The sequence below is a fragment of the Schistocerca gregaria genome, unplaced genomic scaffold (genome assembly GCF_023897955.1).
Source record: "Schistocerca gregaria isolate iqSchGreg1 unplaced genomic scaffold, iqSchGreg1.2 ptg000791l, whole genome shotgun sequence".
NCBI classification, from domain to species: domain Eukaryota; kingdom Metazoa; phylum Arthropoda; class Insecta; order Orthoptera; family Acrididae; genus Schistocerca; species Schistocerca gregaria.
Window position 1 is genome coordinate 40,553 of NW_026062159.1, and position 13,990 is coordinate 54,542.

At 51.1% G+C, this 13,990-nt stretch overlaps 5 non-coding genes and 1 pseudogene across 5 annotated transcripts; all 6 read right to left on the minus strand.

Annotated features, from left to right (window-relative positions):
- Positions 1–923: 923 nt before the first annotated feature.
- Positions 924–1,042, minus strand: LOC126322104 (5S ribosomal RNA). Its single transcript, XR_007558811.1, has one exon. It is a non-coding gene; the product is annotated as a 5S ribosomal RNA (ribosomal RNA).
- Positions 1,043–2,324: 1,282 nt separating this feature from the next.
- On the minus strand, positions 2,325–2,443 carry LOC126322060 (5S ribosomal RNA). Its single transcript, XR_007558771.1, has one exon. It is a non-coding gene; the product is annotated as a 5S ribosomal RNA (ribosomal RNA).
- A 1,282-nt stretch (positions 2,444–3,725) lies between these two features.
- Positions 3,726–3,844, minus strand: LOC126322105 (5S ribosomal RNA). Its single transcript, XR_007558812.1, has one exon. It is a non-coding gene; the product is annotated as a 5S ribosomal RNA (ribosomal RNA).
- A 7,130-nt stretch (positions 3,845–10,974) lies between these two features.
- LOC126322082 (5S ribosomal RNA) lies at positions 10,975–11,092 on the minus strand (annotated as a pseudogene).
- Positions 11,093–12,374: 1,282 nt separating this feature from the next.
- LOC126322106 (5S ribosomal RNA) lies at positions 12,375–12,493 on the minus strand. The gene has a single exon (XR_007558813.1). It is a non-coding gene; the product is annotated as a 5S ribosomal RNA (ribosomal RNA).
- A 1,282-nt stretch (positions 12,494–13,775) lies between these two features.
- On the minus strand, positions 13,776–13,894 carry LOC126322107 (5S ribosomal RNA). Its single transcript, XR_007558814.1, has one exon. It is a non-coding gene; the product is annotated as a 5S ribosomal RNA (ribosomal RNA).
- Positions 13,895–13,990: the final 96 nt, after the last annotated feature.

Genomic DNA, 13,990 nt, shown 5'->3' on the forward strand with positions numbered 1-13,990 from the left:
GCGTAATTCGCACGGTGCATAATCGGCTGTCACCTTCCGTCCCGACTTGTCCCGACTTTGCTCGACTGCCGCTCGCTGCCGCTCGGGTCGCGGTCCATATGACAGCACAAGCACGAGGAACATCTGCGAGATGGGCGCGGGCCGAACCGGCGTGTCCGAGGCGACGTGTGCGGCCGTTCGGAGCTACCAGAGCAGCTCTGTGCCGCGCCGTGCCGTGGAAAGGTGCGAAAACATGCACACAAGACACAGGCTTTTCGACAAAGTATCCATCTCTTGTAGCGACGAAAGGTAAATTTTTGTTTACAAATTTGCCGTTGTGCACTGCTACAAAACAATATGCCCTGACGTATTTCACAACATTTCTGTCACTTCATACTGTTTTGTTATTTCCAGAGACTCTTTGCAAGTCTTCCTTGGCGCACTCTTTTCAAACTGAGTTCCTTAATATCGTATCTTACGATAGTTTAAAATCAGTATGGAAGCATCTTTGTCACATGAGAAAGGTAGCATGAAAAAACGGCTGGCAGGGGTAGCGACAAGAAAGCAAGAAATGAAGACAGCCAGAGTTCCCAGGCGGTCGCCGATCCGAATATAAACGTTGTTGCTTATCTTCGGTGGTCGGACGGGAACAGGTTTTTTTTAATGTAGTTCGTTTTTGGAATTTAGCGCTCCTACAAAACAGTAGGCTCTGACGCATTTCAAGAGCACATCTGTCGATTCGCAGTGTTTCGTTATTTTCAACGAGTTCCTAGCACTCTTCCTCCGCGCATTCTTGTACAAACTGAGTTCATTACTGTAATTTCGCATCTTACGTTTAATACAGTAGTTTAAAATGCTTGTGGAAGCATCTTCGTCGCACCTGAGAGTTTGTATGAAAAGAGGGCTGGCAGGTGTAGTGACATAAAATTTAAAAGAAGAGAGGGAGCCAACAGCACCCGGTGTTCCCAGGCGGTCACCCATCCAAGTACTAACCGGGCCCGATGTTGCTTAACTTCGGTGATCGGACGAGAACCGGTGTATTCAACATGGTATGGCCGTTGGCGTCCTTATACTGTAGCCGCACGGCACAAGAAGGCTTCGCCTCTCCTCCCAATACACGCAATCGCCATTTTCGGTGGCACATTTGACGCAAAGCACGTCCTTCCACCTCGAAGGCGACGCGCAGTGCGGCGCGCCGCCACGTGGGTCAGACGCACAACACAGCTGCTCGTTGCACCGCCTGTCATTCGTTTGGTTCGTGCGGCCTCCGACACTCGCGGGAGACGCACCTTGTTATTGTTGTCCGTCGCAGGGATTGCGCGCGGCCGGGCGGCGGGTGGACTGCGCGGGGTGTGGCAGTGTCCTGCTGGACCGAGAGAAGCGTTCTCACCTGCCTGACACGCGTCGCGCTTCTAGATATTTGCGTAATTCGCACGGTGCATAATCGGCTGTCACCTTCCGTCCCGACTTGTCCCGACTTTGCTCGACTGCCGCTCGCTGCCGCTCGGGTCGCGGTCCATATGACAGCACAAGCACGAGGAACATCTGCGAGATGGGCGCGGGCCGAACCGGCGTGTCCGAGGCGACGTGTGCGGCCGTTCGGAGCTACCAGAGCAGCTCTGTGCCGCGCCGTGCCGTGGAAAGGTGCGAAAACATGCACACAAGACACAGGCTTTTCGACAAAGTATCCATCTCTTGTAGCGACGAAAGGTAAATTTTTGTTTACAAATTTGCCGTTGTGCACTGCTACAAAACAATATGCCCTGACGTATTTCACAACATTTCTGTCACTTCATACTGTTTTGTTATTTCCAGAGACTCTTTGCAAGTCTTCCTTGGCGCACTCTTTTCAAACTGAGTTCCTTAATATCGTATCTTACGATAGTTTAAAATCAGTATGGAAGCATCTTTGTCACATGAGAAAGGTAGCATGAAAAAACGGCTGGCAGGGGTAGCGACAAGAAAGCAAGAAATGAAGACAGCCAGAGTTCCCAGGCGGTCGCCGATCCGAATATAAACGTTGTTGCTTATCTTCGGTGGTCGGACGGGAACAGGTTTTTTTTAATGTAGTTCGTTTTTGGAATTTAGCGCTCCTACAAAACAGTAGGCTCTGACGCATTTCAAGAGCACATCTGTCGATTCGCAGTGTTTCGTTATTTTCAACGAGTTCCTAGCACTCTTCCTCCGCGCATTCTTGTACAAACTGAGTTCATTACTGTAATTTCGCATCTTACGTTTAATACAGTAGTTTAAAATGCTTGTGGAAGCATCTTCGTCGCACCTGAGAGTTTGTATGAAAAGAGGGCTGGCAGGTGTAGTGACATAAAATTTAAAAGAAGAGAGGGAGCCAACAGCACCCGGTGTTCCCAGGCGGTCACCCATCCAAGTACTAACCGGGCCCGATGTTGCTTAACTTCGGTGATCAGACGAGAACCGGTGTATTCAACATGGTATGGCCGTTGGCGTCCTTATACTGTAGCCGCACGGCACAAGAAGGCTTCGCCTCTCCTCCCAATACACGCAATCGCCATTTTCGGTGGCACATTTGACGCAAAGCACGTCCTTCCACCTCGAAGGCGACGCGCAGTGCGGCGCGCCGCCACGTGGGTCAGACGCACAACACAGCTGCTCGTTGCACCGCCTGTCATTCGTTTGGTTCGTGCGGCCTCCGACACTCGCGGGAGACGCACCTTGTTATTGTTGTCCGTCGCAGGGATTGCGCGCGGCCGGGCGGCGGGTGGACTGCGCGGGGTGTGGCAGTGTCCTGCTGGACCGAGAGAAGCGTTCTCACCTGCCTGACACGCGTCGCGCTTCTAGATATTTGCGTAATTCGCACGGTGCATAATCGGCTGTCACCTTCCGTCCCGACTTGTCCCGACTTTGCTCGACTGCCGCTCGCTGCCGCTCGGGTCGCGGTCCATATGACAGCACAAGCACGAGGAACATCTGCGAGATGGGCGCGGGCCGAACCGGCGTGTCCGAGGCGACGTGTGCGGCCGTTCGGAGCTACCAGAGCAGCTCTGTGCCGCGCCGTGCCGTGGAAAGGTGCGAAAACATGCACACAAGACACAGGCTTTTCGACAAAGTATCCATCTCTTGTAGCGACGAAAGGTAAATTTTTGTTTACAAATTTGCCGTTGTGCACTGCTACAAAACAATATGCCCTGACGTATTTCACAACATTTCTGTCACTTCATACTGTTTTGTTATTTCCAGAGACTCTTTGCAAGTCTTCCTTGGCGCACTCTTTTCAAACTGAGTTCCTTAATATCGTATCTTACGATAGTTTAAAATCAGTATGGAAGCATCTTTGTCACATGAGAAAGGTAGCATGAAAAAACGGCTGGCAGGGGTAGCGACAAGAAAGCAAGAAATGAAGACAGCCAGAGTTCCCAGGCGGTCGCCGATCCGAATATAAACGTTGTTGCTTATCTTCGGTGGTCGGACGGGAACAGGTTTTTTTTAATGTAGTTCGTTTTTGGAATTTAGCGCTCCTACAAAACAGTAGGCTCTGACGCATTTCAAGAGCACATCTGTCGATTCGCAGTGTTTCGTTATTTTCAACGAGTTCCTAGCACTCTTCCTCCGCGCATTCTTGTACAAACTGAGTTCATTACTGTAATTTCGCATCTTACGTTTAATACAGTAGTTTAAAATGCTTGTGGAAGCATCTTCGTCGCACCTGAGAGTTTGTATGAAAAGAGGGCTGGCAGGTGTAGTGACATAAAATTTAAAAGAAGAGAGGGAGCCAACAGCACCCGGTGTTCCCAGGCGGTCACCCATCCAAGTACTAACCGGGCCCGATGTTGCTTAACTTCGGTGATCGGACGAGAACCGGTGTATTCAACATGGTATGGCCGTTGGCGTCCTTATACTGTAGCCGCACGGCACAAGAAGGCTTCGCCTCTCCTCCCAATACACGCAATCGCCATTTTCGGTGGCACATTTGACGCAAAGCACGTCCTTCCACCTCGAAGGCGACGCGCAGTGCGGCGCGCCGCCACGTGGGTCAGACGCACAACACAGCTGCTCGTTGCACCGCCTGTCATTCGTTTGGTTCGTGCGGCCTCCGACACTCGCGGGAGACGCACCTTGTTATTGTTGTCCGTCGCAGGGATTGCGCGCGGCCGGGCGGCGGGTGGACTGCGCGGGGTGTGGCAGTGTCCTGCTGGACCGAGAGAAGCGTTCTCACCTGCCTGACACGCGTCGCGCTTCTAGATATTTGCGTAATTCGCACGGTGCATAATCGGCTGTCACCTTCCGTCCCGACTTGTCCCGACTTTGCTCGACTGCCGCTCGCTGCCGCTCGGGTCGCGGTCCATATGACAGCACAAGCACGAGGAACATCTGCGAGATGGGCGCGGGCCGAACCGGCGTGTCCGAGGCGACGTGTGCGGCCGTTCGGAGCTACCAGAGCAGCTCTGTGCCGCGCCGTGCCGTGGAAAGGTGCGAAAACATGCACACAAGACACAGGCTTTTCGACAAAGTATCCATCTCTTGTAGCGACGAAAGGTAAATTTTTGTTTACAAATTTGCCGTTGTGCACTGCTACAAAACAATATGCCCTGACGTATTTCACAACATTTCTGTCACTTCATACTGTTTTGTTATTTCCAGAGACTCTTTGCAAGTCTTCCTTGGCGCACTCTTTTCAAACTGAGTTCCTTAATATCGTATCTTACGATAGTTTAAAATCAGTATGGAAGCATCTTTGTCACATGAGAAAGGTAGCATGAAAAAACGGCTGGCAGGGGTAGCGACAAGAAAGCAAGAAATGAAGACAGCCAGAGTTCCCAGGCGGTCGCCGATCCGAATATAAACGTTGTTGCTTATCTTCGGTGGTCGGACGGGAACAGGTTTTTTTTAATGTAGTTCGTTTTTGGAATTTAGCGCTCCTACAAAACAGTAGGCTCTGACGCATTTCAAGAGCACATCTGTCGATTCGCAGTGTTTCGTTATTTTCAACGAGTTCCTAGCACTCTTCCTCCGCGCATTCTTGTACAAACTGAGTTCATTACTGTAATTTCGCATCTTACGTTTAATACAGTAGTTTAAAATGCTTGTGGAAGCATCTTCGTCGCACCTGAGAGTTTGTATGAAAAGAGGGCTGGCAGGTGTAGTGACATAAAATTTAAAAGAAGAGAGGGAGCCAACAGCACCTTTTTTTTTTTTTTTTCTTTTTTTTTTTTTTTTTTTTTTTTTTTTTTTTTTTTTTTTTTTCTTTTTCCAGAGCAACGACAACCCTCCAATGCAACAGTCACTCTGCATCCGCCAAAAAAAGGAGATTCTACCGGACAAAAATTAAGTCCCAAGAAAAAACGTCTCCGCTAACGTTCGATGGATGGGACATAAAGAATAAAAACTAAACGTCGACGCACAGTAACAGGAGGGAATCCAACATTCAGGCACACACCAACTGTGATAAATTTATCTCCCTGATACTGTCTCCTCACGCGTCGCGAGAAAATAAAAACAAAAACAACACGGGAAAAAAAAAAACAAAGGAAAGAAAACAGAAAAGAACTGTGACGGACAAAACTCCATTCACAGAACTGTATGTCATTATGACGTTTTCGCTAATGTACGGTCCATATAAACACAGCTTTACCGTGCCATAAATCATTATCCAAGAAGCCAAGTCCGATGACATGCAAGGGTTCGTCATATCACGTCAACATTAGTATTATCATTACTGCCAGATAGGAAAAGTAGAAATGTCAAGATCGGGTATGCAGTCTCATAGGGTAAGTGACAATTTGGTGAACGCATGGGCTAACGCTACATGCAAAAAATTGGCATAAGTCAGGGAATAAGCCGTTCGACCAAGTGTCTGACGATGTTCCGCCCACAGGTAAGACAGAAAATCGACAGCATCAGTCAATTTCAGGGTGAAAATACAAAAAATCGTATGTCCCAAAATCCAAAGTGTGGCATTTCGTTTGGCGGCCGGATAAGCTGCGCACTGAGGCACGATGGCGTCCAAGGCCGTCACCTGCCGCCTGTCCACCCTGTTGATTAAGCGCACCATGTCACACGCAATATCCCAAACAACACGGAATTTTCGACACTCGAATCGGTGTTCGATGGTGTCCTCCTCAGGACACGAATCACAGACACCTGAAGAAATCAGATCGATAGAGTGCAGCTTAGCGTTAGTTGGAAATGTGCGGTTGACCACTTTATACCACGTCGCGTGAACGTGGGCCGGAATGACGGCGGCGGCGAGGTTTCTCCACACCACCTTCCAGTCATGCTGAGGTAGCCGATACTCCCATTTATTCCTGCTTGGCGAGCCCCGAAGAGCGCGAAGAATGTCACCGACATTGCACGCACGGACATCACCAAGCACTAGATAGCTGTTATTAATATAATACCGGCGTACGAAGTTCAAGGTGTACGGAATATGACCGACCGAGACCGGAGCAATCACAGATGGTGGGCGATATGCATTGAACAAGGCAGCCGTCGGACTGCACGGCCCCTTGTCAATCACCACCGTTGTCCGCTTCACGAAGAGCGCCGCGCACTTGTGGCGAAAATCAACTAAACCCAGCCCCCCCTCCGCCAGACTCAAGGTACAGGTTGCCAGGGAGACCTTAAAAATGTCACCCTTCCACAGCAACCAATAGACCGCCTGTTGAATGGCCCTTTCCAGCTGTTTCGGCACAGGTAGGACTTGTGCCAGATACCACGCTTTTGCCAAAATCTGCGTGTTGATAAGAGCCACCCGTTGACGGAGCGCCAAATTCCGAGAGGCATACAATTTTGCAACAGCCCGAACCTTGTACAGCGTGGACCGCCAATTAAGAGCTTCCATACGCTGCGTATTGTCAGTCAGAATGACACCGAGAACCGTCTGCCGTTGCTTGACACAAAACCAGTCGCCGTGGACAGTACGCAGTCGAGGTGTAAGAGGGAGCAAAACAGTTTTCCGAGGATTGACGACAGCCCCCGTTGCTCTCTCGAATCGCCGCAAAACACCATGCAGCCTGTCAATGTCCTCTGGCTGGTCAAGGAACACGCCTAGGTCGTCGGCATACGCCCTGCAGATCAGCTGATCGTCACCAATGCGAATGCCTCGGCAATCCTGGGCGATACAGCGGAGGAGCGGATCCAACGCCAAAGCGAAGAGCGACATTGACAAGGGGCAACCCTGACGAACTGAACGGCTAATCGGAATCACACGACTGGCAATTCCGTTGATTACGACCCGCGACGTGGCATTCCGCAAAATATTGTGCACCATCTTCGTCATTTTAGTGCCAAATCCAAAACCGACCAACACCTGCCGCAGATAGGTGTGACTAATCCGATCGAAGGCGTTTTTGAAATCGACCAGCATTATCCCAGCCGTCCGGAGCCTGTGACTTTTAACATAGCCGATGCAGTCCCGGTACGCCAGGACAGCATCGAAAATGTTACGGTCCCTGACAGCACACGTCTGATGTTCACTCACCACCTTCGGCATAACGTTCGTCAGTCTGTGAGTGATGCACCGTGCTATAATTTTATAGTCGGCGTTCAGTAAGGTTATCGGACGAACACTGTCGAGATGTGGTGTTGTGGTCGATTTCGGAATGAGTGCAATGCGCCCTTCGGAAAATTCCGCCGGAATATCAACGCCGTTATGGATCTCATTCATGATGTCAATTAAAACACGACTTAAAAGACGGAAAAACTTTAAATAAAATTCTGCGGGAATCCCGTCCAGTCCAGGGGACCTGCCCCTAGGACTCCGTTTCACAGCTGCATCTAAGTCATCAAACGTAAAAGGTTCATTTAAAACAGCCCTATCCTGTCGCGTTAACACACGTGGCACTCTCTGCAAAAAATCGCGCAGCGCCGCGGCGTCTACGTCCACGTGTCTAAAGAGCGTCGCAAAATGCGCGTGAACTTCCCGCTCAATGGCCGCACCATCTGAGGTGGACGTGCCGTCCTGCTGGATCCATTTACGGATAGCCAACCGCTCGCGCCGCCGGCGCTCCCTGTGTAGGTGGTAAAGAGAGAGCGGTTCCCCTTCTACGTCACCCACCGGTTGGCTCCGCGCGATAGCCCCAACACCCTTCCGACGAAGATCATCGAGGAGCTTGGCCTTAAATTGATTAAAAACAGGAAGCAAGTCAGGAGACGCCGTGACCCGCTGAGCGAGATCCTTTAAACAGTCCTGGTAAAAACGTGTCGTCGACCGACGCCAATGCGCCGCATCGAGACTAAAATCGATTAAAAAACGCCTAATAGCCGGCTTGGCTACCCCCACCCACCAAACGAGAGTATTGCCGTCATCGCCTTTATCACGCAAGAGCTTGCGCCACAACGCAGTAAACTGAGACGTGAGACTGGCATCGTCCAAAAGACTACAGTTAAATTTCCAAGTATTGTTGCGCCGAGTAGGGCGCGCACGCGGTAGGAGGAGCTGACACAAGTAGCCGCAATGGTCTGAAAAAATGACCGGCAACACGTCCGCCTTCCGGACGTGGGCGGCGAGCGGCGAAGACACATAGATCCTGTCGAGTCTACTGTGACCGGTGGCGTAAAAGTGCGTGAAATGCGTCTTGTCCGGATTAAGAACACGCCACGTGTCCCGGAGCCGAAAGCTGTCAACCAACGTACGCAATTCCTGGCACCAGTTAGGACGCGGCGCCTGATCTCGACCATCAATTACTGCATTAAAGTCACCACCAATCACTAAGTCAGTACGATTGTGATGGAGAAGTTGACAAAGATCCTGACCATAAAACTTATTGCGCGCTGGTTTGTCACCGGCATGAGCGTACACATTAACAAAAGCAACACCGTTAATGGTACATGCAATAGCGCGGCCATTTGGCAATATTTCAAGATTGCCAACATCAAATTCCGGACGAATTAAGATGGCAGTACCAGTCTGTTCGTCCGACATTACATTATCAACGACAGTAAAATCAGAAGTGTCAAGTAAAAACAACAGAGCCTGACGCGTAACTTCCTGTAAGAATGCCACATGACAATGGGAATCATGTAAAAAAGCGAGTAAGGCCGACAACTTGTGTGGATTACTCAGCTTGTTAACATTGATAGTTAAAATATTCCACGAGCAACGCTCAGGCTCCATACACAATTAAAAGACACAAGCACAAAAAACTCCTCATTTAAAAACAGACAGCAGACATGGACGGAATTCCAGCCACCAGAAGGATAAAAGGTATGCTAAAAAGACGGGTTTTAATTCCCGTCAACCGGATCAGGGGACAACATAGGAATCAGTAAGTCGTCTCACCACCTTCCACGTCCTCCGCCCACGCAGTGGGGCGGACGGGAGTGGGGGTGGACGCGATCCCAGAATCTGCGCCACCGGAAGCTACCGACAAAGGATCAACGGCGGGCATCTCCACGTCGGAAGAAGTCGGCACTCGCTCGGGGGCAGAAGGACAGACACGACGCTGGTGGGTGTCTTCGGCCTTCCGTTTCGTCGGCAATTGCGGCGTCGCCACAGCCAAAGCCGTGTCGGCCGTCACAACTGAATCGGAACCAACGGGCTGCTGACTTAAAACGGTTCGTAAATGTCGAACAGCGACATCACGCTTCTGATCGGCAACGTTAGGATCGTCAGGCAAACGCTGGCGAGAAGCGGCACGCCGTTGTTGTTGTTGATGTTGTGATTGCTGTGTGTGACGCCCGGAGCCGGAAGCCTGAGACTGCCGCCGCTCGGGGTCTAGGTCCCGACGCGCGACACGCTGTTGTGAGTCCTGCCGACCAACCCGCGACTGCCGGGAAGCGGCGGGGGTACGGTCAGCCGGAGACGGACTGCGGTCCGGTCGTGTAAACCCCCTGCCTGAGGAAGGCGACCGACCGACACTGCGTGCACGTTGCCTGCTAGAACTTCGAGACGGAAATTCATCACGCCGCGGTTTCGGAGTCGCAAAAAAATCCTGCGAGTCCACGGCAGCAGTGGGAACGGGAGCACTGGCGGCCACGTCAACGAAGTCAGTCACCGTACCAGAGAATTCCGGTACCGACACAGTCTGCGAAACAGCTGTCGACACTAAATCAGTCGCCGACGTAGGCGCGGGTTCGGACACAGTTGCAAGTGAAACATCGGGCAGAGACTGAATTTCGGCAGCCTGGACAGTAACCGTAGCCTGTGCAGAATCATCAGACTCAGAAACAAGGTCACTGCTGGGAGGGGACACATCCATGGCAACCGCGGAGGCAGCGAGGTTAGCATCGGCCACGCGGCGCGAAGGTGCGGGGGGGGCTGTACCTAAGACCGTGGCGGCGACAGAGGCAAAGCTGGCCCCGCGCAAACCGTCGTCAATCGGTAACTGAGCGGGCCGTTTGCGTTTCGGGCAGTCTTGCCGGTAATGACCGACACCATTGCAAAATGAACAAGTTTGAGGCTGTCCACTATAAGTCACAAACGCACGGTGGCCGTTAACCAAAATAAAGGACGGAATGTGTTGCCTGACAACCATTTTCACGCTCCGCACACCGTTCTCGACTTGAAAAATGTATGCAGACGACCATTTCTCCTTCACAACAGATAACACAGTGCCATATGGCCGCAAGTGACGAGAAATAGTGTCGTTGCGAATTTCAAACGGAAGGTTAAAGATCCGTATTTGTCGAACACCAAAACCAGCGTGAGACACAGTTACATTACTAATATTTCCGTTAAGGTGGCGAAATTTGCGAATACCGTCATTAACAGAAACAACAGCATCACACAGATCGGAAGATTTGAGTTTCAAAAACACAGAATTTAAGAACGTATCGAACTGAATACCGAGTACGTCAGTAGTAGACAACAACAAATCCTCAATTAACCAACGATGAATTTCAAAAGCCGAGGGTTTTTCTACGGAACGATCAAACTCGCACTGAACATTGTTCTGTCTCTCTTCACTGTCATCATAAACCAAATCCATTACTTACAGTCAGTAGAAATTTAACCACGTGGCAAAGGAAGCAGACGACACGCGAGGCGCCGCCGGCCAAGTCGCACAAGGAAGTACTGCTCGCTCGGCACCGAGGTGTTGCCAGGCGGGCAGACAGCCAAGTACTAACCGGGCCCGATGTTGCTTAACTTCGGTGATCGGACGAGAACCGGTGTATTCAACATGGTATGGCCGTTGGCGTCCTTATACTGTAGCCGCACGGCACAAGAAGGCTTCGCCTCTCCTCCCAATACACGCAATCGCCATTTTCGGTGGCACATTTGACGCAAAGCACGTCCTTCCACCTCGAAGGCGACGCGCAGTGCGGCGCGCCGCCACGTGGGTCAGACGCACAACACAGCTGCTCGTTGCACCGCCTGTCATTCGTTTGGTTCGTGCGGCCTCCGACACTCGCGGGAGACGCACCTTGTTATTGTTGTCCGTCGCAGGGATTGCGCGCGGCCGGGCGGCGGGTGGACTGCGCGGGGTGTGGCAGTGTCCTGCTGGACCGAGAGAAGCGTTCTCACCTGCCTGACACGCGTCGCGCTTCTAGATATTTGCGTAATTCGCACGGTGCATAATCGGCTGTCACCTTCCGTCCCGACTTGTCCCGACTTTGCTCGACTGCCGCTCGCTGCCGCTCGGGTCGCGGTCCATATGACAGCACAAGCACGAGGAACATCTGCGAGATGGGCGCGGGCCGAACCGGCGTGTCCGAGGCGACGTGTGCGGCCGTTCGGAGCTACCAGAGCAGCTCTGTGCCGCGCCGTGCCGTGGAAAGGTGCGAAAACATGCACACAAGACACAGGCTTTTCGACAAAGTATCCATCTCTTGTAGCGACGAAAGGTAAATTTTTGTTTACAAATTTGCCGTTGTGCACTGCTACAAAACAATATGCCCTGACGTATTTCACAACATTTCTGTCACTTCATACTGTTTTGTTATTTCCAGAGACTCTTTGCAAGTCTTCCTTGGCGCACTCTTTTCAAACTGAGTTCCTTAATATCGTATCTTACGATAGTTTAAAATCAGTATGGAAGCATCTTTGTCACATGAGAAAGGTAGCATGAAAAAACGGCTGGCAGGGGTAGCGACAAGAAAGCAAGAAATGAAGACAGCCAGAGTTCCCAGGCGGTCGCCGATCCGAATATAAACGTTGTTGCTTATCTTCGGTGGTCGGACGGGAACAGGTTTTTTTTAATGTAGTTCGTTTTTGGAATTTAGCGCTCCTACAAAACAGTAGGCTCTGACGCATTTCAAGAGCACATCTGTCGATTCGCAGTGTTTCGTTATTTTCAACGAGTTCCTAGCACTCTTCCTCCGCGCATTCTTGTACAAACTGAGTTCATTACTGTAATTTCGCATCTTACGTTTAATACAGTAGTTTAAAATGCTTGTGGAAGCATCTTCGTCGCACCTGAGAGTTTGTATGAAAAGAGGGCTGGCAGGTGTAGTGACATAAAATTTAAAAGAAGAGAGGGAGCCAACAGCACCCGGTGTTCCCAGGCGGTCACCCATCCAAGTACTAACCGGGCCCGATGTTGCTTAACTTCGGTGATCGGACGAGAACCGGTGTATTCAACATGGTATGGCCGTTGGCGTCCTTATACTGTAGCCGCACGGCACAAGAAGGCTTCGCCTCTCCTCCCAATACACGCAATCGCCATTTTCGGTGGCACATTTGACGCAAAGCACGTCCTTCCACCTCGAAGGCGACGCGCAGTGCGGCGCGCCGCCACGTGGGTCAGACGCACAACACAGCTGCTCGTTGCACCGCCTGTCATTCGTTTGGTTCGTGCGGCCTCCGACACTCGCGGGAGACGCACCTTGTTATTGTTGTCCGTCGCAGGGATTGCGCGCGGCCGGGCGGCGGGTGGACTGCGCGGGGTGTGGCAGTGTCCTGCTGGACCGAGAGAAGCGTTCTCACCTGCCTGACACGCGTCGCGCTTCTAGATATTTGCGTAATTCGCACGGTGCATAATCGGCTGTCACCTTCCGTCCCGACTTGTCCCGACTTTGCTCGACTGCCGCTCGCTGCCGCTCGGGTCGCGGTCCATATGACAGCACAAGCACGAGGAACATCTGCGAGATGGGCGCGGGCCGAACCGGCGTGTCCGAGGCGACGTGTGCGGCCGTTCGGAGCTACCAGAGCAGCTCTGTGCCGCGCCGTGCCGTGGAAAGGTGCGAAAACATGCACACAAGACACAGGCTTTTCGACAAAGTATCCATCTCTTGTAGCGACGAAAGGTAAATTTTTGTTTACAAATTTGCCGTTGTGCACTGCTACAAAACAATATGCCCTGACGTATTTCACAACATTTCTGTCACTTCATACTGTTTTGTTATTTCCAGAGACTCTTTGCAAGTCTTCCTTGGCGCACTCTTTTCAAACTGAGTTCCTTAATATCGTATCTTACGATAGTTTAAAATCAGTATGGAAGCATCTTTGTCACATGAGAAAGGTAGCATGAAAAAACGGCTGGCAGGGGTAGCGACAAGAAAGCAAGAAATGAAGACAGCCAGAGTTCCCAGGCGGTCGCCGATCCGAATATAAACGTTGTTGCTTATCTTCGGTGGTCGGACGGGAACAGGTTTTTTTTAATGTAGTTCGTTTTTGGAATTTAGCGCTCCTACAAAACAGTAGGCTCTGACGCATTTCAAGAGCACATCTGTCGATTCGCAGTGTTTCGTTATTTTCAACGAGTTCCTAGCACTCTTCCTCCGCGCATTCTTGTACAAACTGAGTTCATTACTGTAATTTCGCATCTTACGTTTAATACAGTAGTTTAAAATGCTTGTGGAAGCATCTTCGTCGCACCTGAGAGTTTGTATGAAAAGAGGGCTGGCAGGTGTAGTGACATAAAATTTAAAAGAAGAGAGGGAGCCAACAGCACCCGGTGTTCCCAGGCGGTCACCCATCCAAGTACTAACCGGGCCCGATGTTGCTTAACTTCGGTGATCGGACGAGAACCGGTGTATTCAACATGGTATGGCCGTTGGCGTCCTTATACTGTAGCCGCACGGCACAAGAAGGCTTCGCCTCTCCTCCCAATACACGCAATCGCCATTTTCGGTGGCACATTTGACGCAAAGCACG